Source organism: Glycine soja, chromosome 9 (assembly GCF_004193775.1).
Source record: "Glycine soja cultivar W05 chromosome 9, ASM419377v2, whole genome shotgun sequence".
NCBI classification, from domain to species: Eukaryota; Viridiplantae; Streptophyta; class Magnoliopsida; order Fabales; family Fabaceae; genus Glycine; species Glycine soja.
The window spans coordinates 27260893-27284186 of record NC_041010.1 but is presented as its reverse complement, the minus strand read 5'-3'; the positions used below and the strand labels follow the sequence as shown (position 1 = coordinate 27284186).

Below are 23294 nucleotides of genomic sequence, written 5' to 3'. Positions count from 1 at the left end.
AGGAAACTCACTTTGGAAATAATATTAATATATAGAGTGTATTTAAAAATCATAAAAAAAACATTTTAAAAAACGTATTTTTTAACTAAAAAATATATATTTACATATTTCTATATAAAAAAATCTTTTTACCTTTTTAACCATTAGCATTTGTCAACGAATAAATAACATAAACATACTTTTAACAATTGTACCTCGAATTTGAATATAAGAAAGAAAAAAAAAGAGTTAGTTAAAAAAATTAATAACACTAGCATCATTTAATTAGACTAATTTCCTTTGAACTAAATGGAAGGTAATTCCAACTTAAAATTTAAACTAAATGGAAGGTAATGTGGCAACAATCTCATTAGATATGGTAAACTTAATTTGTTGAAATGTAAAATATAAGGGCGTCTAGTTTTGAAAATAATTAAATATTGTTTTCATAAAAGATACTTTATAAAAATTAATAAAATTTGAAGTATATAATTTAACATTATAATTATATAAATTGAATACTTTCGATAAAAGATGTATTTTTTAGTTAAAAATTATAATTCCTTGATTAAATTGTCTCTATAATATATATAGAGATGGGTTTAATTAAGTTGTTCATAGGTAACAAATAGGCCGCTTTTAGATTACTAACATTATTTTTTTTTAAAATTAAGTACCTGAAAAAATTTATGTTTCAATTTACTAAGTTAGTCCCATTCCGTCAATTGATAATGTGATAGAGGGAGGATTATGTTATCACGTCTTATCACATATATCTCATTGACATGTCGTTACCTTCAATGATATGATAATGACATGTCGATGATTAGACATGATGATGTGACATTCTGTCTATTACATCATTTCTTAATGGAAGGGGCTAACAAAGGGGCTAACAATGGGTAGTAAGCTAAAACATAAAATTTTTTCAGGTTGTTATTTGACAAAAATTAAATTTTTAGGTAATAATTTGAAAACAACATATTTTCAGGTATGAAAAACTTGTTTAAACCATATATAATTGGTGTATTGTGGTCTATGATAAATGTTGTAAAAGCATATATGATATGAAGTTTTGATGATGTCAAAGATGAGCACGATTCAAGTCAAGAATTCAGAAATGCAAGAAGACCGATGTACTTAGTTCATAGGATCTTAGAAAGAATTCCTTAATTGATGCTCCACAGGTTTGGCTAAGGAAAATATCTTACAAAATATTTTTAAGAAAATTATGTTTTCAAAAAATATGATATTTTCTCTCTGGTAATCGATTACCAGTAGTTAAAATGATTTCTGAAATAGTTTTACAAATTTCGAATTTGAATTTAAAAGTCTGTAATCGATTACACAAGGCATGTAATTGATTATCAAAAGTTAAAACTATTTGTAACAATTTTTAGAAATTTGAATTTAAATTTTAAAAGCCTACAATCGATTACAACAATTGTGTAATTGATTACCAGACACGAAAAATTCAAATTTCAAGTCTGAAGAGTCACAACTCTTCATAAACTAATTGTGTAATCGATTACCACTTTTATGCAATCGACTACCAGTAAGGAATTTTTGAAAATAACTCCCAAGAGTCACAACTGTTCAAGAAATTTTTGAATGGCCATCTAAGGACTATAAATAGGTGACTTGGGATACAAAATTCCATAGAGTGTTTCTGAACAAAATTGTCTTATCCTCTCAAAACCAAATTGTCTTATCACCCTCAAAATATTCCTTGGTCAAACACTTGCAAATTCAGTAAGGAATCTTGAGCGATCTTCACATTGTAATATCCTTCTCTTAAAGAGAGAGATATTCTAAGAGAACTTTATTGCCAAATGCTCTCTCAACAACTCTTGGACAAACACTTGCAAATCTATTGAGAGTTCATCTAGGAATTTCAAATTGTATTATCATCTCTAAAAGAGAGAAATTTCTATAGGAACTTCAAGTTGTATCATCCACTCTAAAGGAGAGAAATTTTTCTGTTCATCTCAGAAAGTCAGTTGTAATCAAGAGACTGTTTGTCTCTTGAATTGTGAGTTTGCTGAACACAAGGGAAAGGGATCCCTCGGGTGTTCAGAAGTTGTAAAAATGATTTTTACAAAGTTAGTGGAAATCTCAAGTGGATTGCTTGAGGACTGGACGTAGGCATGGGAAGTGGCCAAACTAGTATAAATTGAGTTTGCATTTCTCTTTTCCCTTATCTCAGTTATTTTACGACAGTTTACTTTGTTTTGCGCTTTTAAAAGAACATTGTTAAATTGATTGTTTCTTCTTCTTCTTCTTCTACATTCTAAAGCCTATCATTTATAAGGGGTTAAAGTTTGTTAGTGGGAAAAATTAAAAACTTAATTCACCCCCCTCTTAAGTTATTGAGGTCATTTGTTTAACAAGTGGTATCAGAGCTTCATTCTTGTATAAAGTTTAGAAATTTCAAGAATAATGGTCTCATCAAACTATTTATTTCGTGAAGGGAATTCTATAAATAGGCCTCCTATTTTTAATGGCGTGGGTTACCATTACTGGAAAACCCGTATGCAAATTTTTATAGAGGCTATAGATCTGAATATCTGGGAAGCCATATAAATTGGACCTTACATCCCCACTATGGTGGCAGGAAATACAACCATAGAAAAACCTAGGGAACAATGGAGTGAGGAGGAAAAGAAGTTAGTTCAATACAATTTAAAAGCCAAAAATATAATTACATCTGCATTAGGAATGGATGAATACTTTAGGGTGTTAAATTGCAAAAGTGCAAAAGATATGTGGGATACCTTACAAGTAACCCATGAAAGGACAACAAATGTGAAAAGATCTAGGATAGATACTTTAACTCATGAATATGAATTATTTAGAATGAATCCTAATGAAACCATACAAGACATGCAAAAGAGATTCACACACATAATTAATCATCTTGCATCCTTAGGAAAAATATTTCCAAATGAAGATCTTATTAATAAAGTTTTGAGATGCTTAAGCAGGGAATGGCAACCAAAGGTAATGACCATTACTGAATCAAGGGATCTTTCTAACATGTCTCTTGCTACTTTGTTTGGGAAGTTGCAGGAACATGAAATGGAATTAATGAGATTGAATCAACATGAGGAGAATGGTAAGAAAAAGAAAGGAATTGCTCTTAAAGCTTCATCTTCAATCCAAGAAGGACGTGATAAAGAGGATTCAAATAAAATAGACGAAGATGATGATCTCAGTCTTTTTGTAAAAAGATTCAACAAATTTCTAAGAGTCAGAGGAAATCAAAGAAGATCAAATTTCAAATCAAAGAAAAGGGCAAAAGATTCATCCTCTACTCCAAAATGTTATGAATGCAATCAACCAGGACATCTGAGGGTTGATTGTCCAATTTTCAAGAAAAGAATGGAGAAATTTGAAAAGAAAGCTTTTAATGATAAGAAAGCTAAGAAGGCCTACATTACATGGGATAAAAATGATATGGATGTAGAAGCAAGCTTCATGATTAATCAAGATTGATTCAAAGAATTTTTTATGATAACAAAGGTGATGACAAAAAGCTCAAAGATCAAGAACAATTCATGATAACAAAGATGATGATCTCAAGAATCAAAGAATGAGTTCAAGATGTTCAAGATTGAATTAAGAACACTTCAAGGTTCAAGAGGAAATTTGATTTCAAGAATCAAGAATCAAGATTCAAGGTTCAAGCTTCCAAGAATCAAGATCAAGATTCAAGGCTCAAGATTCAAGAATCAAGAGAAGAATTAATCAAGATAAGTATGAAAAAGTTTTTTCAAAAATTGAGTAGAATATGGATTCTTCACAAAACATGTTTACCAAAGAGTTTTTACTCTATGGTAATCGATTACCAGATTGTTGTAATTGATTACAAGTAAGCAAAATGGTTTTCAAAAAGCTTTCAACTGAACTTACAACATTCCAATTGATTTCAAAATTTTGTAATCGATTACAATATTTTGGTAATCGATTACCAGTGTGCTTGAACGTTGAAATTCAAATTCAAATGTGACGAGTCACATTCTTTCACAAAAAAGCTTTGTGTAATCGATTACATTGATGTGGTAATCGATTACCAGTGATAGTTTCTGAACAAATCAAAATATGTAACTCTTCAAATAGTTTTTGACTTTTTCAAATTGGTTTTAAGTTTTTCTAAAAGTCATAACTCTTCTAATGGTTCTCTTGACCAGACATGAAAAGTCTATAAAAGCAAGACTTTGTTTTGCATTTAAAATAATCTTGAACAACCTTTACAATACAATCCTTTACAATCTTTGAATCTCTTTGAACTTCTTCTTCTTCTTCTTCTTTGTGCCAAAAAGCTTTTCAAAGTTTTTTGGTTTTCTAAACCTTGAAAAATTGTGCTATTCATTCTTTTCATCTCTTCTCCCTTTGCCAAAAAGAATTCGCCAAGGACTAACCGCCTGAATTCTTTTTGTGTCTCTCTTCTCCCATTTCCAAAAGAACAAAGGACTAACCACCTGAATTCTTTTGTGTCTCCCTTCTCCCTTGTCAAAGAATTCAAAACGACACAGTCTGAGAATTCTTTTGATTCTTTCCTTTCCCATATACAAAAGATTTCAAAGGACTAACTGCCTGAGAATTCTTTTGTATCCCCATTCACAAAGTTTCAAAGGTTTATCTGCCTGAGAACTTTGTCTTAACACATTGGAGGGTACATCCTTTGTGGTACAAGTAGAGGGTACATCTACTTGGGTTTGACTAAGAACAAGAGAGGGTATATCTCTTGTGGATCAGTTCTAGTGGAGGATACATCCACTAGGTTGTTCAAAGAGAACAAGGGAGGGTACATCCCTTGTTACACAAACATTCATTAGTCCAACACACACTCAACAAATAGTCATCATTCGTCCATATTTCTAATCAATCATGCTTAGTATGATACATGCACTTAACCTCAACTCTCAAAGCAATGTGGTACCATCTCCAAGGAAATAGCCTAAGCGTGCCCATACGACACTCTCACTTAGGAAAACTAGGTAGTAAGTGTCGAGGTCACCCTGTCGTGCACAGGCAACTCTCCCCCCCCCCCCATGGTGATTAGCCTGAGTCTCAAGGGGGTTTCAAACCGAGTGACATGCCCCCAAGTACAAGTATTCCTCCTCATGAGAAACTACAAGTACTTACTGACAAAGTTTATACTATTTCCATGTCATACGAAGTATGAAACATGGGCACCATCAATATTGACCATGGATAATTAAAGATTCTAAGTCATCCCCCTCCAGAGATGCTTAGAACTCTTTAACCACTCTATTTCCCCCCACCAGGGATATCCAACAAGGTCACTGCACCCCCCACGTACATACACAACATACAACGTATGAAACATGGGTACCATCAATGCACTGACCCTAGATAATTAAATATTCTAAGCCATCCCCCTTCAGAGATGCTTAAAACTCTTTAACCCATCTATTTTCCCCACCAGGGATATCCAACAAGCTCACTGCACCCCCCATGTACATACACAACCTACATCATCATAATGACATTTTCAACATCATCAATATCTCACCTCACTATCATTATCTACATTGACATTGCCCTATCTCATTTCAATGACATTGCCCTATCTCATTTCAATGACATTATCAACAACAACAACATCATATCATATTAACATAATCATCAATAACAACATCAACTCATATCAACATAATCATCAATGACAACATCATCTCACATCAATTAATATCCTCAATAATAGTATCATTAGTAAGTCGCATTCTGCATATACATACATGTATAGTTCATGCCTGAGATTCACACTCCCCAGGTCTTCAGACCATACAAGTCTAATAGAAACAATAATTTTATTCATCAATAATAGATATATTGCATCCCATTAGTCAAAAACATTGTTTTCTTGAAAACCAACATGTAACAGGGACAGGCATACATCCCCATAGTTAGGTTTCCAAACTTCAACTATGGTATTAAAAACTGTAAATGATAATAAACTCCCCTCTCCTATCGTGAGCTCTACGTCGGTTTCTTTTTGCGTCGCATAGAGACCTCTCTCGTTCACGTTTGTCTGTCCAAATGCAAAGTTCTATATAACAAATTGAAGGAAATTTAGTATAGATTTCAGAAACAAGGTTAATGACAACATTCAGAGTCAAATACCTCTGTCAAAACATAAAGGGCTTAGAGGGTATTTTTGATTCTACTAAAAGGAGACATCATTATAAAATTCTGATCACGTTAATGTGATCGGGGTTCAGTCAAGGTCATGAAAATAACATCAACGTTATAAAAAAATAACTTTTACAATGTCTCATTCTCAAAGGTTTTTCAAAGGAAGTGTAAAAACACCCTATTACAGTACCCAAAACACAAGAGACACTAAGAGAAACTCAAACTAACTAAGAGCGAGGCTTAGAAGTCAAGATTACCTCGAAGAAGCTATAAAAGGAAGAATTGAGGGAGTTTTCTCCATCGAATCCTTGAGGAGGATTCTGAGGATTCCGCTCCGATTACAATGTTCTTCTTGGTGTGGAGGTTCGGCGGTAAGCAATAGTGGCTCATGGTGGCCACCGGTGGTCATGGGTGGTGGAGAAGGAGGTGTTAGGGTTTGGGTGGCATTTGGAGAGGAGGAGAGGGTGAAAATCGTGTTTTTCACGCTGAAGAATGTATTTATAATCTGTAGATCTCGCTTAGTGAGATCATCTCGCTAAGTGGGAGTCCACTTTTCGTGCTTAGTGCAACTCCCTCTGCACTAAGTCTCGCTCAATGCAATTCCCTCTCAGGTTGAAATTACGCTTAGCGCGCCCCTTCTCGCTCAGTGCAATTCCCTCTCGGGTTGGAATTGCACTTAGCGCGCCCTTCGCACTTAGAGAGACATCAAAAGTTGTTATTTTCAAAATCCCAACGCTCACACTGTGAGAATTGTCTTAGGAACCTCTAGTCAGAATTTGAAGACGATCTAACGGTTAAAGAATCCGGGATTGCAATTTTACTAAAATAGGTTTAGGTAAAATTTGAAATCACATAATTTCAACTTAGCTCAACAAAACTCCACATAAATCAACATCCACATCAAGAAATTCACACAAGACTAATTCAAGTCATACCTCAACTCATTCAAGTCAACCATATAGTCAAATAATACGATAAATACAATTAAACATCAATTTATAATTAGTAATATTTCAAGGTGTTACAAACATTATTTAATTTCTTTAAGAAATTTCATTTTAATTATTCAATTAAAATTTTTCAAATAGCTCCTTCAACACTCTCAAGTAATCATATATTACATTTTTGTTTCGATTTTAGTTCTTTAAAGAAATTTTTTTGTTTTAGTTCTTTTTGTCAAGTAACATCGTAAATGATAAAATAACAATGATGTTGACAATCTATTGATTTGTCATGTTATTAACGAGTCTGAGAAGATAATCACATAATTTTTTGATCAACTGTGTTTTTAAATTCCTCATCAACTCCATTATTTATATATGGCCACTTTACTCTCTTTCTCCATTTCTCCCACAACCACAGCCTCAACCTTTAGATCCGAAGTCTCGGCCATGGCCACCTCTCCTCCTACTAAGATGACTCCTATCATCATTATTAGTGGCAGAAAAGTCGGCAAGACCTTGCAAGACATGGGTACCGGCCAAGACCTAGTGGTCCAACGAAGGGAGTCTATGGCTCTCAATTTTGAGGGACTCGTCCTTGTGTGCACCTGGATTAATGATCTTCAATTTGTGCTTCAATCTACTCCTCCTTCCAGATGGCCCAGTGAGTACTCTTGTTCACGTATTTGTTATCTATAGGAATTGAAGACAAGTACAAGAAAGTTTATAACAATTCACTTACACTGCTCAACTGAATGTGCTAGACATCTTGGTTGATTCACAATTAAGATTGAATTTTATAACAAATTGAGTTAGACTCCTTTGGCTAATTCATAGTAATGATTGAATTTGTCCATGGCTTCACTATTAATGATCATGTTGTTGCAGATTTGGTGTTTTTCCATAACTGAATGCTGGAGCCATGGCTTCAGAGCAAAGGCTTGAATGATGTAAACCAGGTAATGGCGTATTTCGCTGTGACAAAACTTGGAGAATCCCCCATAGATGGTACCACTGATACCTTTCCAAAAGGACTCACCTCTGTATATGGCAAGTGGGTTTCTGATGTAGCTAAAAGATTGGTGTTGCTAGGTGCATTAGGCATATTGCTTGTGCACCTAGCGAAATTTTTTTTGAAAATGCCCTTAAGTGTTCTTCTTCCTTTTAAGTTAATTTTTTTACAGTAGCGCACTCATTCGCTTATTTTCTCGATTTCTTCTGGTTTTTTCATTATCGTGAAAGATGCATTGTGTTGTTTTAGTCGAGGTGAAAGTTTTATGGAGGTATGTCGATGGTGGTTGGTTTGGTTGTTAACGTAAGTACTTTGGAGGTATGTCGGTGTTCTTTATTTTTTTGCATAAAATATGGATTAAAGAATCCATAAGTTATATAAAACTTATAGATTGATTAATCTGTAAGATTTATATAACTTAAGGATTGGTTAATCCGTATGAGTTATACGAATTTTTATTTTTTTTAATTCAAAGAAATATTAAATTTTTAAATTCCTTTTAAATTATAAATATATTGATATGATTGTTGAAAAAATTAATGTGTATAAAAATTTATTTGTTTATTTGAAATGTAATTCGTATTATTATTTTAAACATTTTCAAATAAGTGTAGATTGATAATTAACTTGTAAGTATTTATTTTTGTATTTTGGAAATGGTATTAATTGTAAAATAATTTACACTTGTAATTTATGTATAATTTATTTGAATTGTTGGGGTCTAAAATTGATTTTTTGTGTGGTTATAATTTCATGAATTAGAATTAAGTTGAATAATATAATCTATTTTACAACATATGGTTCGGTGATAATTTTTTATGTATTATATGGTTATCAATTGTAAGTAAAAAAAGTTGATGTTATTGGTTTTTAATATATAGGGTTACCAATTTTAATGTTTTATAATATTATATGCAGGAAAAAATTACGTAGGATTTTGTGTAATAGTATATGTATGGTGTGGTTAGGGGTTGTTTGTTTCTAATGTTGAAATTTTTTAATATCTTGTTAAGATGGACGAAGATCAATGGATGTATGATAGTATAATGTCTGAAGAAGTTGATATGAATGAACAAAATGAAGACGACGCTGGTGTGAATGAAGAACATGTTGATTATTCTGATGTGTTCAATACTTCTCGGGTATTAATGTGATTTATTGTTATTAAAGTAATAAAATGAATGTCCCTTGAAGACTAAACTTGTGTGGATTGTATTGTAGGTGTTTGCTACCCGAGATGATGTTCTACATTGGGCTCGATCGGTTGCTTATGAAATTGGATTTGCGGTGGTGATTATGAGGTCAGACACAAACACGGGTATGAGAGGAAGGACTTCATTTGTCTTAATTGGTTGTGAAAGAAGTGGTCAGTATAGGTCTAGGAAGAAAGATTTTGTAAGAAGAGATACAGTAGGTTGGGGTGGTAGGTCCTGGGGCGGAAGTTATAAGCACCTTTCCATACTTTGTGTCTGTAGTACTTCACTTAATTTCCTCTGCAATATTGGGCTTTGGCGGTATTTATCATGCACTTTTGGGACCTGAGACTGTTGAAGAATATTTTCCATTCTTCGGTTATGTATGGAAAGATAGAAATAAAATGACTACAATTTTGGGTATTCACTTAATCTTGTTAGGTATAGGTGCGCTTCTTCTAGTTTTAAAGGCTCTTTATTTTGGAGGTATATATGATACATGGGCTTCGGGGGGCGAAGATGTAAGAAGAATAACCAATTTGACCCTTAGTCCAAGTATTATATTTGGGTATTTATTAAAATCACCTTTTGGGGGAGAAGGGTGGATTGTTAGTGTGGACGATTTGGGATAGGAAATATGGGTGTCCCTTTAAGCTTCATGGGAAACCAGTGGTTGGAGGCCAAGCATGGATGGTGAAGTTAATGTGTGGGAATCACCATCATGAAATGGCAAAGTCATTAGTTGGACATTCATATGTTGGTCGATTGACTAAGGATGAAAAGACAATTATTGCTGATATGACAAAGTCAATGGTGAAACCAAGAAATATTCTGCTAACGCTGAAGGAGCACAATGTCAACAGTTATAGAACAATCATAAAACAAAAAATTAAACTAAATTGTTTGATGTGACGATGAAAGTCTTGTGTCATTACATGATTGGATAATATATAAGTCAAATTAATGTGACTTATTTTCAAGTCACACTAAAATAACAACCAATTTTAAAAAATTTCATCTCAAATACATACACCAAAAATGAAAGTAATCAAACATGCACATTTGTCTCCACAGAATGTTGCATATTTGTTGCATTGTAAATGTTTACATGTTAATAGGCATATGTGTTGGGGGGAAAATGTGTATGTGAAAAAATCACTCTTTAGTTTATTTACCAATTAATTATGAAATATTTAATTATAGTAATTAATCATAATTTAAATATTCTAACTAATAATAACATTTTATATTTCAATTTAATTAATAGTAATAATATAGGGGTAAATTATGCTTTTCGTCCTTGAATTTTTCGGCAATTATGGTTTTGGTTCCTAAACTTTTCGAGAACCGATCAACATTTTTGAACCATTTTCCTTTCATATGCTTTAGTTATTTCCATCTAATTTGGACATTAAGTGATAACATGACCTTAGTTTTATTACGTTTTTTGGACTAAAACCCACCAAAAATTATGTTTTTGAAAGGATTAAATAATTTGTGCAAGCTTAGCCGCCACAAATTACTTTAGACCAAACCATTTCATAGGTCACAAAATCAACATCAAACGTTGTCTATTAAGATGCAAACATACTAGTCTAACGTCTTATAGATACACAATATTAAGCTCATTGTCTTTTTCTCTCAGGATTTACAAAATATTTTGAAAGCGTTTTACAACTTAAAAATTTTGAATTCAGAGACTTAAAAGATGAAAAATGAATTTGACAAAAAAAAGTACTAATAGTTTCATCGCAACAAAATTCACAACAAAGGTTGTTTGAGGGAATTGTCAAACAAGTATGGAAAGGTAGAACTTGCAAAAGTCTTTGACAGCCATCGTTTTTAAACTTTTATGTTATACTTTCCAAGGTCATTCATTATGTTTCCCTCAAACAATTGTCAAACAAGTGCATAACATGCATGCAATGTTGTGAATGGAACAACATTATACCTTATCCTAAAACCTCCTCCATTCCCCTCCACTTCCTAACTAATTCTTGCAACAATACTTTACACTCTCACTTCATTGTTAATGGAGTTGGCCCATATGAATGAAGTCCATTCAAATCTTTTTTTTTGCAATACCATTAACTTTAAAAAAACAACTTTGTTTTAACCATATTTTTCACACATATCTAAAAATTAAGCAGTTAAAAAAATAAACTAAACCCATCATTATGACAAGATTAAGGACATAATTGGAATTTCAGATCTTTACAAACCTTTCTATTGTCTTCATTAGTTCCCTTTATGTTGTCTACATTAGTTTGCTTTATGCACTTTCATGGACCCATCAAATGATATCAGAATTCTGCATGTTACAAAATTAAATAAATACAACAATCATGAAATCAAAAAATCATTTTTAAAGCTCCTTAAAAGTGTATAAATAACTAATCTTATTTTCTGTAGAGGCAAATATCATAAGAGGCGGGTTGAATTGTGATTTTAAAATTTTCATAAGATTTTTTAAAACCTATCGTGTGATAACATTTTAACAAATAGAAAGAGAAGTTTTCACAAACAGGTACGATCTGACGATAACAATAAATATAGCTACAAACTTTTTTCAAAGATCAAAATCAAATTTGAACCCTTGTTAGTTAAAACAAAAAGCCATAAATATATAAGACATAAAGAGTTTTATATTATGTCCTGGTTTTTACAACCCACCAAGTTCTAGTACCTTTAAAAAAAGTTACAAGTATTTTTCCTTGCCACTTATGGCTCTTACAACATAGCTTATGCCTAAGATTTACACCATAAAGTATTTTTTTCTCAAAAAAGCCATTTCTAGCTCTTAAAAAAATCAACAAATTTGTTGGGGGTATATTTTGCACACAAAATAGCTTAAGCGTTTTATAGAAGGATATACAAGTTAAGCACTGAATATTTTTCTCTCAGGATTTACAAGGTGTTTAAAGAGCTTTACAACTTAAAAATGTACAGAAAAAGAGCTTAGAGAAGATAGAACAACAAATTTCAAATATTAGTGAGTTTGCTTGTAACTTCAATCCTTCAAAGCTTCTTGTATTTATAGGCAATCTTCAACAAGTGTTTGTTGCCTCTAAAAGACTTCATTTTCTTCATTAAGGGCTTATGTCTCAAGAAGTGTTCGTTGGAGCATTTAATGCAAACATTAAACACACATCCTTTCCAAGTTGAAATACCACTCTCTTTGGTTTTCTTGAGCCACACGTCAATATAGATCAACGTGTTTTTCCTTAGAATAGTTCTGATCAACACTAGTGTAACATAGTGTGTCTTATGAGATGAGGAAATATGTTGTTTTCTTTAAGACACAAATGTTCTCTTACTTCCTTGGACTTCAATAGATCCTAGCATGGTTATTGAAATCACGAGTCAACTCATAAAATGGTACAAGTTTATAACTCCACTTTGACTCCACGAGTTAAATCGCACACTAAATAAGAAATTGAGTGAACTTAAGTAGACTTAAACAAAATCAAGCTAATTCATGAGTCTATGGCCAAGTCACCGAGTTTGGTTGAGGCAAAAAAATTGAACAAAATGTAACCCTGATGGGTTATTTTATGTGTCACCCAAATTAAGAAACTTAATCAGACTCCACTTTCCATTCTTGTGTTCGTGTTTCGTTGTGCCTTTGTTCTCCGCTTATGGGCTCTAGTTTCACATTGGTGTTTGGTCATGTTGTCGTATTTGGTTATGCCTTTTTTCTCCACTCTTGTTCTTGTTGTTGTTGGTGAGCCCTGAAGCACGACCTGGGTTCATGTTACGGTGTTGCCTTCGAGTTGTTATGCTCATCTCATAGTCACAACTAACACAAACTTTATCTTAATGTTGTGTTCGAGTTGGTATGTTTGAAGGTAAGCTTTGTTTCTCTTCCCATACTATTTTTACTCTTTCACAAATCAATTTTGTTTTGTCCTATTATCTATTTAAGGCAATTGCCTTTGTGTTCATCTATTTTGTTTGAAGCTCATCTCTAATTTTTTTTTCATGTTTGATGTCAGTACAATGTTTGGGAGTGGCACTAGAACTGGATCAAATTCATCTGATCCCAATGCAACTGCCTTTTTAATTGCTAGAGCTAGAAGTAAAAAATGCTTTGGGAAATAGATCAGATATTAGGTGGAAGCATGAGACAAATGTTCAAGGCATTGGAAAAAAATTTAAATGTAACTATTGCTCACAGATTATGAGTGGGGCATTTTTAGATTCAAGCATAATCTTGTTAGGACTACAGAAGATTTTGAACTTGTGCATACGTGCCAAAAGAAGTTAAAATGGCAATGCTGAAAATTATTGCAAAGGCTAAAGAGGCATCTAAGAAGAAAAGAAGATTGAACCTTATTGAATAAGAAGATATGCATGTTGATGAACTTCACAAGAGGGGGAAAAGTACAGAATTTGGATTTAGATAGTCGGTTTTAGAAGAATGTAACCATGTGCCTCAAAGTTGTTACCCCTCTTATGGTGGTCCTTTGATTGTTGATTCTGATGAAAAACACGCCATGGATTTCATATATGAGAAGATGGATAGTGCAAAAGAGAAGATAAAATGCAACTTTAATAACATTAAGAAAAGGTAAAATTTGTAAACTTTCTCACATTTACAAGTTACTTATTTATTTATATAACTATGTGATGTCTAATATAACATATTTGCCTATTTAGTAATTGTAATCTGTGTAGCTATGAGTGTGACACTCTAAAACCTATTATGAATAAACATGAACTTTTACTTCAATATAAAGTGATTTTAATGTAATAATGTTCATTAATGCAATTGCGAAAACATTTTACTTAAAGAAAGTGTGAGTAATTTTTTTTCTTAGTATTCCTTTATACATACCAATCATGACGAAAATATAAATTGCTCGGTAAACAAATGTGTTCTAAATATAAACCATACACTTTTAAAATAAGAGTGAAGAGAAATGAGATAATTTTTTTTTATTAATGTCAACATAAAAGAGTGCATAATTATATAAACTAAATCTGAACCCGTGCGATGCATGGGGTTTTAAATAAAATAATAAAATATTCGAATTAGATAAATCACAATGTGAATTGTTTTATTTTATTCATCGGACATATAGTTTCACTTTATGTTCTAACTTGGTCATAAGTTGTAACCAATATTTTAGAGCAATTAAAGGGGTAGTGCGAAGAATATCCAGTTGGATAAATTAATTGCTATGAAATTGGATATATAACAAATTTAACACATCATAGAATGTTATTAGATTTAACATAACCACTCTTATTAGTACATAAAAAAAAACCTTCCCAATTATAACCATGCTAAACCTCTTGACCCCATTCTAAAGCATGTATTTTTCTATAATTTGTGCAAAGAAAGTATACTTCCCAACTCTAGCATGAACCTTTCATAGGAAGATGTACACATGCCAAAATTTCAATTGTAGGGCATTATCCATTAGTATGATTGAAAGATAAAGTGGAATAGAATTCACATATGGTCTTAAATCCTAATTAAAAGAAGAGCAAAGGACAAGCAAAAATAGTGTGGAGAAAACATTTATCCACTCTAAAGCTTCAATACAATGCACCTTTTTTTTGTTGAGAATCATGCATTTCAAGTTAAAAAACCAATTTTAGTGTCTGCAAAATAGAAAAAGGCTTGTAGCCAAATACATTCATTAAAAGTCGTTTTAGTTGCAAAGGATATGTACATAATTAAAATCATTTAACAAAATAAATAGGGAGGAAGTTAGTAACCTGTTACATGTTAAAATAGATAGATTTGTGTGACTTCTTGCTAGCTTCCTGTTAAGAGATTCAAGAAATCAAATTAGAAGTTCATAAACTAAAACCACAAAAAAAATACAAGAAAAGAAAAAAAGAGTTTTTTTAACAAATCTTAGCACAAATAGTATAAGCTAACTTTGTGTGATAGTTATCACTTCAGCAATGCAGCAAAATATTCCACCAATGTAGTTCTAATAGTGTTCCAACAATGCAGTTCAAATAGAAATGGCTAAAGCTATTTTCAATAAGTTGTGGATGATAGCAAGTAAGGAAGCCTACTCTTTATTCAATGCTTTCAGCTCCTCTTTCACAACTATGAGAAATTTAAAAAGGAATATACATTAGAAAGTAAAATTACAAAAAACATTAAACCAAGTTCAAAATCTAAACAAAATGAAAAAATAAGGTAGATGAGTAAGGAAGAGACACCATAAACTACTCCAAACATAAGGGGAAAAGGTTACCTATTTTCACAAAGATGTGTGGGCTAGGCACGTAGCTATTGTTGAAATACAATAAATCACACTAGAAGAGGGGTTGAATAATGTGTTATTCAAAATATAAAACCTTTTAAATGGAAGATGTTTACAATAAACAAGTTTATAAAACCCTTGTCCATTGACTAAAAGTGGACAATCGTCTAATGATGTATAAAACTTATTTTTCAGTGAAAACCTTGTGTGCAAAATGCATCAATAATGAACTTTGAAAAGCTAAAGAAGATCGGTAAAAATATTTTGTCTTATACTAGTTCACTCAACCTGAGCTACATCTATTTCATCTTTTCTAACAAGTGAAGGATTCCACTAATCAAACTTGATTAAAATAAGTATTTTTTCTGTCACTCCTAACTTACAAGTATTCTTCAGGCCACTACTAGCACAACCCTTAGACTCCCCCCGAATCTAAGAATACCCAAGTATTATTTTCTCACTAAGTCACTGATGTAAGCTCCATTGGAGCTTGAAGGCCTAGGATCTTCTTCATCAACGGATTCCTTTTCTTCTTGGAAGATGAATGGCAGTGGAAGGAGAAGGAAGAGAGATAGGAGATGCCACTTAAATGAGAAGATGAGTCTAGAAGAAGCTTACCACCATTGGAGGAAGAATGAGACAAATGAAGGGAGAGGAAGAGAAGAACACAAAATTTTATGCTCTAAAAGAGCTTTGAAATCTGAAGTTTAATTTTCAAATGATTAAAGTTCAAAAAATGCACACACATGACCTCTATTTATAGCCTAAGTGTCACACAAAATTGGAGGGAAATTTGAATTTCTATTCAAATTTCACTTGAATTTGAAATTGAATTTGTGGAGCCAAAATTTCACTAATTATGATTAGTGAATTTTAGCTATGGTTCAGCCCACTAATCCAAGATCAAGTCCAAGATTCTCCACTAAGTGTGCTTAGGTGTCATGAGGCATGTAAAGCATGAAGGACATGCACAAAGTGTGACTATATGATGTGGCAATAGGGTGTAGTAAGCAAATGCTCACCTCCCCCTCTAAAATTTAATTGGATTGGGCTTCTCCCAATTCAATTAAATTTATTTCCAACCACACACATCAAATATTCACTTAATGTATGTGAAATTACAAAACTACCCTTAATACAAAAACTAGTCTATGTGCCCTAAAATAGAAAAGCTGAAAAATCCTACATTTCTAGGGTACCTTACCTATTTTATGGAGCCCTAAATACAAGGCCCAAAAATAATGAAACCTTAATCTAATATGTACAAAGATAAGCGGACTCAAACTTAGCCCATGGGACCGAAATCTACCCTAAGACTCATGAGAACACTAGGGCCTGCTCTACGGGGTAGGATTGCATCAGTCACTATTGGTTTTCACAAACAAAAGTTTGATATAGAATTATAGATTAATTATAACACTTAATGAGTGAATTTACAATTAAGTTCTAATCTCTCATAAGTACTTTGTGTATCACAAAGGATGGACTCTCTTAAGCTTAAGGTATTTTTCAACAATTGTTTTCTTTTCTCTTATTTCTTGATTCACGACTCTTTTTTTTATGTGTTTGCTGTTTTTCTTCTATCTTTGATGTTGTATTTATAGATAGAGAGAATCTCGTAATTATGGAGAGTATTTTCAGGATTGAATAATATGAAAATTTGCACAATTAATTTTGTTTCCTAAAATAAGCAGATCATGTGCATTTCTATCTGATAGGATCAGAACTTTCTATATCTATCATTCATAAATCAATATGGTCATTAGACTCATAAAAGGAAATATAAGATTGATTCATAGATTTATTCCTTTTAAAAAGAATCATATAAACTGACATAAATAGATAATTCAAATAAAAATTCATATTTCAATCGGTGTTTGGATGGACTAGACAAGAACTTCCTACTTCCAGTAGATGAGGTGTCCACTAATGGATAGTCTCACTTGGTGCTGCTTCCAATCATCAAATTTGTTTGCCTTACATGTAACAAAATGGTTAATACAAATTTATGTCTTTGATTTCATCAAAACCTTAAGAGATGTCTGGGTCATCCAGTGTTTGATAATAGCATTATTGCATCGAATAATGGATTGCCTCTCCTATGCTAAATTTGGTAACACATCAATGCCTCGATATAAATCTTTTTAGATGAAAATCCAGAAGTATTAATAGAGAGAAATAAATATTGAGATAACCGAAGCATTGATGGGCAGAAATGAATACTCTAAATAAATTTGGGAATGAAACGATATTCTAAACAACATCTATTGTATACATATAAAAAAATGGGGTAAGAAACTGAACGGTAAGGTGTATTGTGGGAGTGGAATATATAGAGGGAATGGTAGGCTAATAGAATATGAGGAGTTAAAATTTTAATATGGTAGGCTAAAATTAATATGGAGGTTTAGGAACGAAAAAATGTCTAAGGCGTAACTGATTTATACATATTATGATAGTACTGAGTTTGTAACCGTTAAATATATCAGTGTGTGGATACATCCCCAAAATACACATAATAGAAAGCTTACGATTGAAGTATAAGCATAATATCTGGAACCTAGGTTTACCTATACATATGCAAAAGAAAGAGAAACACCTAGTGTCAAAGCAATTACCATTAACCTAAACCTAAGGGAGAAACTATGCACAAAAGGGTGAGACACAAGGTCGACAATTAGAAGATCCTTAATAGTGAAACTCCCATGAGGAAACATCACACATGTCCTCATCAAGATCATCCTCGTTGTTTTCCTCAATAAGCCACCCGACTCCTCCTTGGGGAAGCTCCCCACCAGCTGTCGTTGTGCCATCCTCCACAATCTAGCTCAAGTAGAAGTTCTAGCTCCATTTGACCCTAAAATAAAAACGTAAGGGATGAGTTTTTTCATTTTGTCAGCCAAAAAACAAGTCAAAACACATAAGGCTAGCAACAACAGTGTTGTGGTTGTCTCAACATAAGGTGTCACTTTTTCACTATCTCAGCATACATACCCATTAGCCAACTACCACTAGAACTCTCATAACTTAGTGATCTTACAACATTTTTGTTTGGATGACTGCAAGAGTACACCCACACCACGGTATAATGAAAGGCTCTCATCGGACGGTTATGCCTTGCATTTGTCGGGATTGCCAAGTCAACACTGTGGAAACACAACCATAAACTTAATGTCTTTATCCCCCAAGAACTCTAATGTCAGAAAGCATACCTCAGGTACCACTCTATAAGACCAACACAAACTCTGAGGATTGACTCCTTAACACCCTCCTCCCTGAGGATTTACTTTATTTTTGCCCTGGGGTATGGCTACACAGGTACTAAATGCTAATGAAAGGCAAATCGAGCCCAAGAATTCATCATAGCTCAAACAAAATAAATATATATAGATTAGTGAGGACCTCTCCTCCCACACCTCATGGTGTGAAACCCGTCAATCGACCATTGTCTTACGAGCTCTAAAAAATTTCAACACGACGGCTCCACATGATTCTTTCAAATTGCATCTCAATGCCCCACCATGTATTCACATTTGCTTGGACGTCTCTTAAGCATCCTATTCTTAATAGGAATTCAAGTCACATCGGCACTCTTACCTAAGTTCGCGTGAATTAACACACAACAATGCATGTGTATCGAGATGTATAGTTCCCACTAGAACGAGGTTGTAGTCAACATTGAGACTCATTCCTAAGTCCCTGTTACAACCACACAAAAGTGCATGTCTTTCGAGACATATCGCACCCACCATAATAGGGTCCTAGTTGACATAGAACTTATGCTCAAGTCCTTGTGACTACCTCACACAGGGTCGTACACAAAACATCATTGCAATCCATAGTTGTAAGTCAACCAGGTCACACACAATCATTACAAGCAACCATGTGCCCAAGATCACACCTCCTAGTCTCCAAGTAAAACAACACATACCACATTTACAATCGCATGAGATTCAAATTCCCTGGGTCTTTCAATCATAATAAAATAGATTGTATTTCATATAGTAACAATTAAAATCAACATACAACACTTAGAAAAAATTAGCAATTTAACATATCAAGTAGCCATGTATTAAAAACCCTATCTTTTAGAAATAGGGGCAAATGCAAGGCTCAATGAAAATATGCAAATGATTTTAGTTAAATGAAATTTTCTAAGATTTCTAACAAAGAAAACCATTTGATTAGCAAAAATCTATAAAAAAAATACATAAAAGATTCCACGAGGCAACAAGATAGAGAACGTTCAAGTTTTGACATAGTTCAAAGATTTATAAATTTCTACCTCTTCCCAAAATCATTTTGACTTATAATTGTTAAAGTTTAAAGCTAACATAATCCTCTTTTCATCAAGGTAAAAATTGTATAAAATTTGTTCTATGTCATTCCTAGTAAAATTTTATTTCCAAGACTTTTCCTAGACTTCACAAAATGTCCTTCATATAGCCACTTCGCTTTGCTTTGGCCTTTAGAATATGAAGATGAAACCCTTAATTTTTATAATATACATGATTGATTTCTCTCTCTCTCTTTCTCTCTCTCTCTATTTTAATAAATTGTAAACACCATTTCAAGTGGACAACCACAAAAGCCCAAAAATTAATGAAAATCACGCATTGCCACACCAAACTTGCAAAACAAGACAATTTGGCTTGTATGTCAAAGTTGGGCCTCAAAATAACCTCACCTCTCAAGGATTTCAACATAAAAGTTGTTGAAAATAATATCTAGAGTAAAATAGGACAAATTTCATTAAAACCCAATAGGTAGATTTTTTTTATAGGCTCGAAACACTAAGACCAATCCAGAGAACAAAATCTTTGAACTAGCCTCTCCCTTCTCATAGCCCCAAATTTCAAAAATCAAAGCTTGCTTAAAAATCCTAAGAAAAATTGAATATAGTCTCCTTTGTAATAGGAGCTAAATCATTCACAACTTTCCAAAAACAGTTTGAGAAAAAACCTTAAAAACCCATTTTTTTTTCAATATGCAATGCAATGGAGGTTTACTACACCATGATTGCCTCCTCCCAAAGGCAACCATGGGTTGAGTTCAATAAAAAAATCCCCCTTACCCTTGATAAGCTAAGCAAGAAATGAGGAAGAAGAGGTGTGAAGATGGTTAGCTAACCTAGTACTTGCAAAGACACCACTCAAGGACCAAAGTGCATAATTTGCTTCTTCTCGCTTTGGTGCTCACGACTAGACCAACTAAAGGAGAGGAAGAATGACTTTGTTTCTGTTCTAAGCATGGGCCAAATAAGAGATAGGAGAGAGAAGGGAGCTTTTGGAGTGTTCAACAAGTTAGGATTCTTGGAGAGGAAGGCTAGCTTTTTGATTGGCTTAGGTGGATGGTGTGTGAAGGTTGAGTGTTAAGGGAGTTAAAGAGTGATTGGAGGGGTTTTTCCCCCTTGCATGGTCAGCCCCCGCTCCCATTGGTGGGTGGGGTTTGTGCCATGATGGCCTTTGGGGTTTACATTGTGTAACTTTTCACAATGTAATTTTACATGGCAAAATTTTTTTCGCAAAGAAAATAAATTTTGAACTAGTTTTAGGAATTAAATCTAATCAATTAAAAATTTAATAAAATTTGAAACTCAAGGTATTTTTGTGTAATTAAGTAAATCCTAATGATCAAATATTTTTTCTCTTAAAAAAAATTAAATCAACAAACAATATATCACAAGCAAATAATTAATTACAAACAATTAATCATCAAGAAATAAATTAACACGATGATTTTTAATCAAATCACACTTTACAAACAATTCAATCGCAAACAAAGTTAATTACATCCACAACTAAAGAAATTAACCATGGAGAATTATGAAAGCGATATTGTAACTCTTCAACTTAACTGTTATTAAGAACTACTTATTTCCTCTATTTCCATTTTTTTCTTCAATGTGGGATCGGATGGAGTCTTGACACTTCGAGATAGGATTTGTGTTCCCAATGTGCCCGAACTTTGGAAGATGATCTTAGAAGAAGACCATAGAAGCAACTTGAGCATCCACCATGGTGCTACCAAGATGTATCAGGATCTAAAGGTAATGTTTTGGTGGCCCAACATGAAGAGAGAGGTTAGCAAGTTTGTGTATGCGTGTTTAGTCTGCCAAAAGGCTAAGATAGAATATCACAAACCTTCAAGTAAGTTACAACCCTTAGAGATACCCCAGTGGAAGTGGGATAGTATCTCCATGGATTTCGTTGTAGGACTACCCAGGACCCCAAAGTTTTGATTCTATTTGGGTTGTTGTTGAAAGATTGACCAAATTCGCACACTTTATCCCCATCAATATTAGGTTTTCCTTAGAGAAGTTGACCTCCCTGTGCATTAGTGAGATTGTCAGATTACATGGTGTGCCATCTAGCATAGTGTCTGATAGAGATCCTAGATTCACCTCTAGGTTTTGGGAGAGTTTGAACAAAGCGTTGGGCACCAAGCTTAGGCTAAGTTCAGCCTACCACCCTCAGACTGATGGCCAAACTGAACGGACCATTTAGTCACTAAAGGACCTTTTAAGAGCATGTGTATTAGAACAAAAAGGGAGTTGGGAGTGTTTTCTGTTGTTGATAGAGTTCACCTATAACAATAGTTTTCATTCTACCATTGGCATGGCTCCATATGAAGCTTTGTATGGTAGAAGGTGTAGGACACCCCTGTGTTGGCTAGAACCTGGAGAGAACTTCACCTTAGGACCTGAAGTGGTACAACAAACCACTGAGAAGGTCAAGTTGATCCAAGAGAGGATGAAGATTGCTCTGAGTAGGCAAAAGAGTTATCAAGATAAGAGGAGGAAAGACTTGGAATTCGAGGCTGGTGATCATGTATTCTTGAGAGTCACCCCTTGGACTAGGGTTGGTCGAGCTTTAAAATCCCAAAAACTCACACCTCATTTTATCAGTCCTTTCCAAATTCTCAAAAGAGTTGGTCCTGTGGCATATCAAATTGCATTACCCCCATCTCTTTCTAGCCTCCATAGTGTTTTTCATGTTTCTCAACTCCATAAATATATTCATGATCCTTCCCATGTGGTCAATTTAGATGTTGTTCAAGTAAAGGACAATTTGTCATATGAAACATTGCCTTTGAGGATCGAGGCTAGGCGAACAAAGCACTTAAGAGAGAAAGAGATTTCGTTGGTCAAGGTAATCTTGGAGGTGCATCAGGAGAAGACGCAACATGGGAATTAGAGAGTCAAATGCAAGAAGCCTATCCATCCTTGTTTCAGTCAGGTAAGTTTTGGGGACAAAATTTCTAAAAAGGGTGGGAGAGTTGTAACACCCTGAAATTTTAATAATTGAAAATAGATGTTTGATGTTTTACTTGTGTTATTTGATTACTTGATTAATTTGGATGAGTTAAGGTATTCTATGAATTAGCCATGTGCGATTTGCTTGATGTGGATGTTGAGTTATGTGGACTTTATTGACTTCGGTTGAAATTATGAGATTTCAAGTTTTACTTAAACCTGTTCCACTAAAACTGCAATCCTGGATTCGTTAACCGTTGGATCACTTTCAAATTTGGACTGTAGGCTTGCAACCCAAATTTTCAAATTTTGACTATTGGGATTTAAAATATAATATATTGAGTATGAGATATGATATTTTAACCGAAGCAGTAAAATTTGAGTTAGATCATCTCGCCCATGCGAGCCAAATTTCACCCAAGCGAATTTAAGCTAGATTTGCTTGCCCGAGTGAGCCAAATTTTGCCTGGGCAAGTGTTGCAGGCTACAAATACGTCCAACAACGTAAAAGAGTCATTTTTT

General features: G+C 33.5%; 1 long non-coding RNA gene and 1 pseudogene across 1 annotated transcript; one reads left to right on the top strand and one right to left on the bottom strand.

Moving 5' to 3' along the window:
• Positions 1 to 7460: 7460 nt before the first annotated feature.
• On the top strand, positions 7461 to 13388 carry LOC114368293 (annotated as a pseudogene).
• Positions 13389 to 17939: 4551 nt separating this feature from the next.
• Positions 17940 to 20766, bottom strand: LOC114367051. Its single transcript, XR_003657108.1, has 2 exons — positions 20648 to 20766; positions 17940 to 18374 (listed from the first exon to the last, which is right to left on the bottom strand). It is a non-coding gene; the product is annotated as an uncharacterized LOC114367051 (long non-coding RNA).
• Positions 20767 to 23294: the final 2528 nt, after the last annotated feature.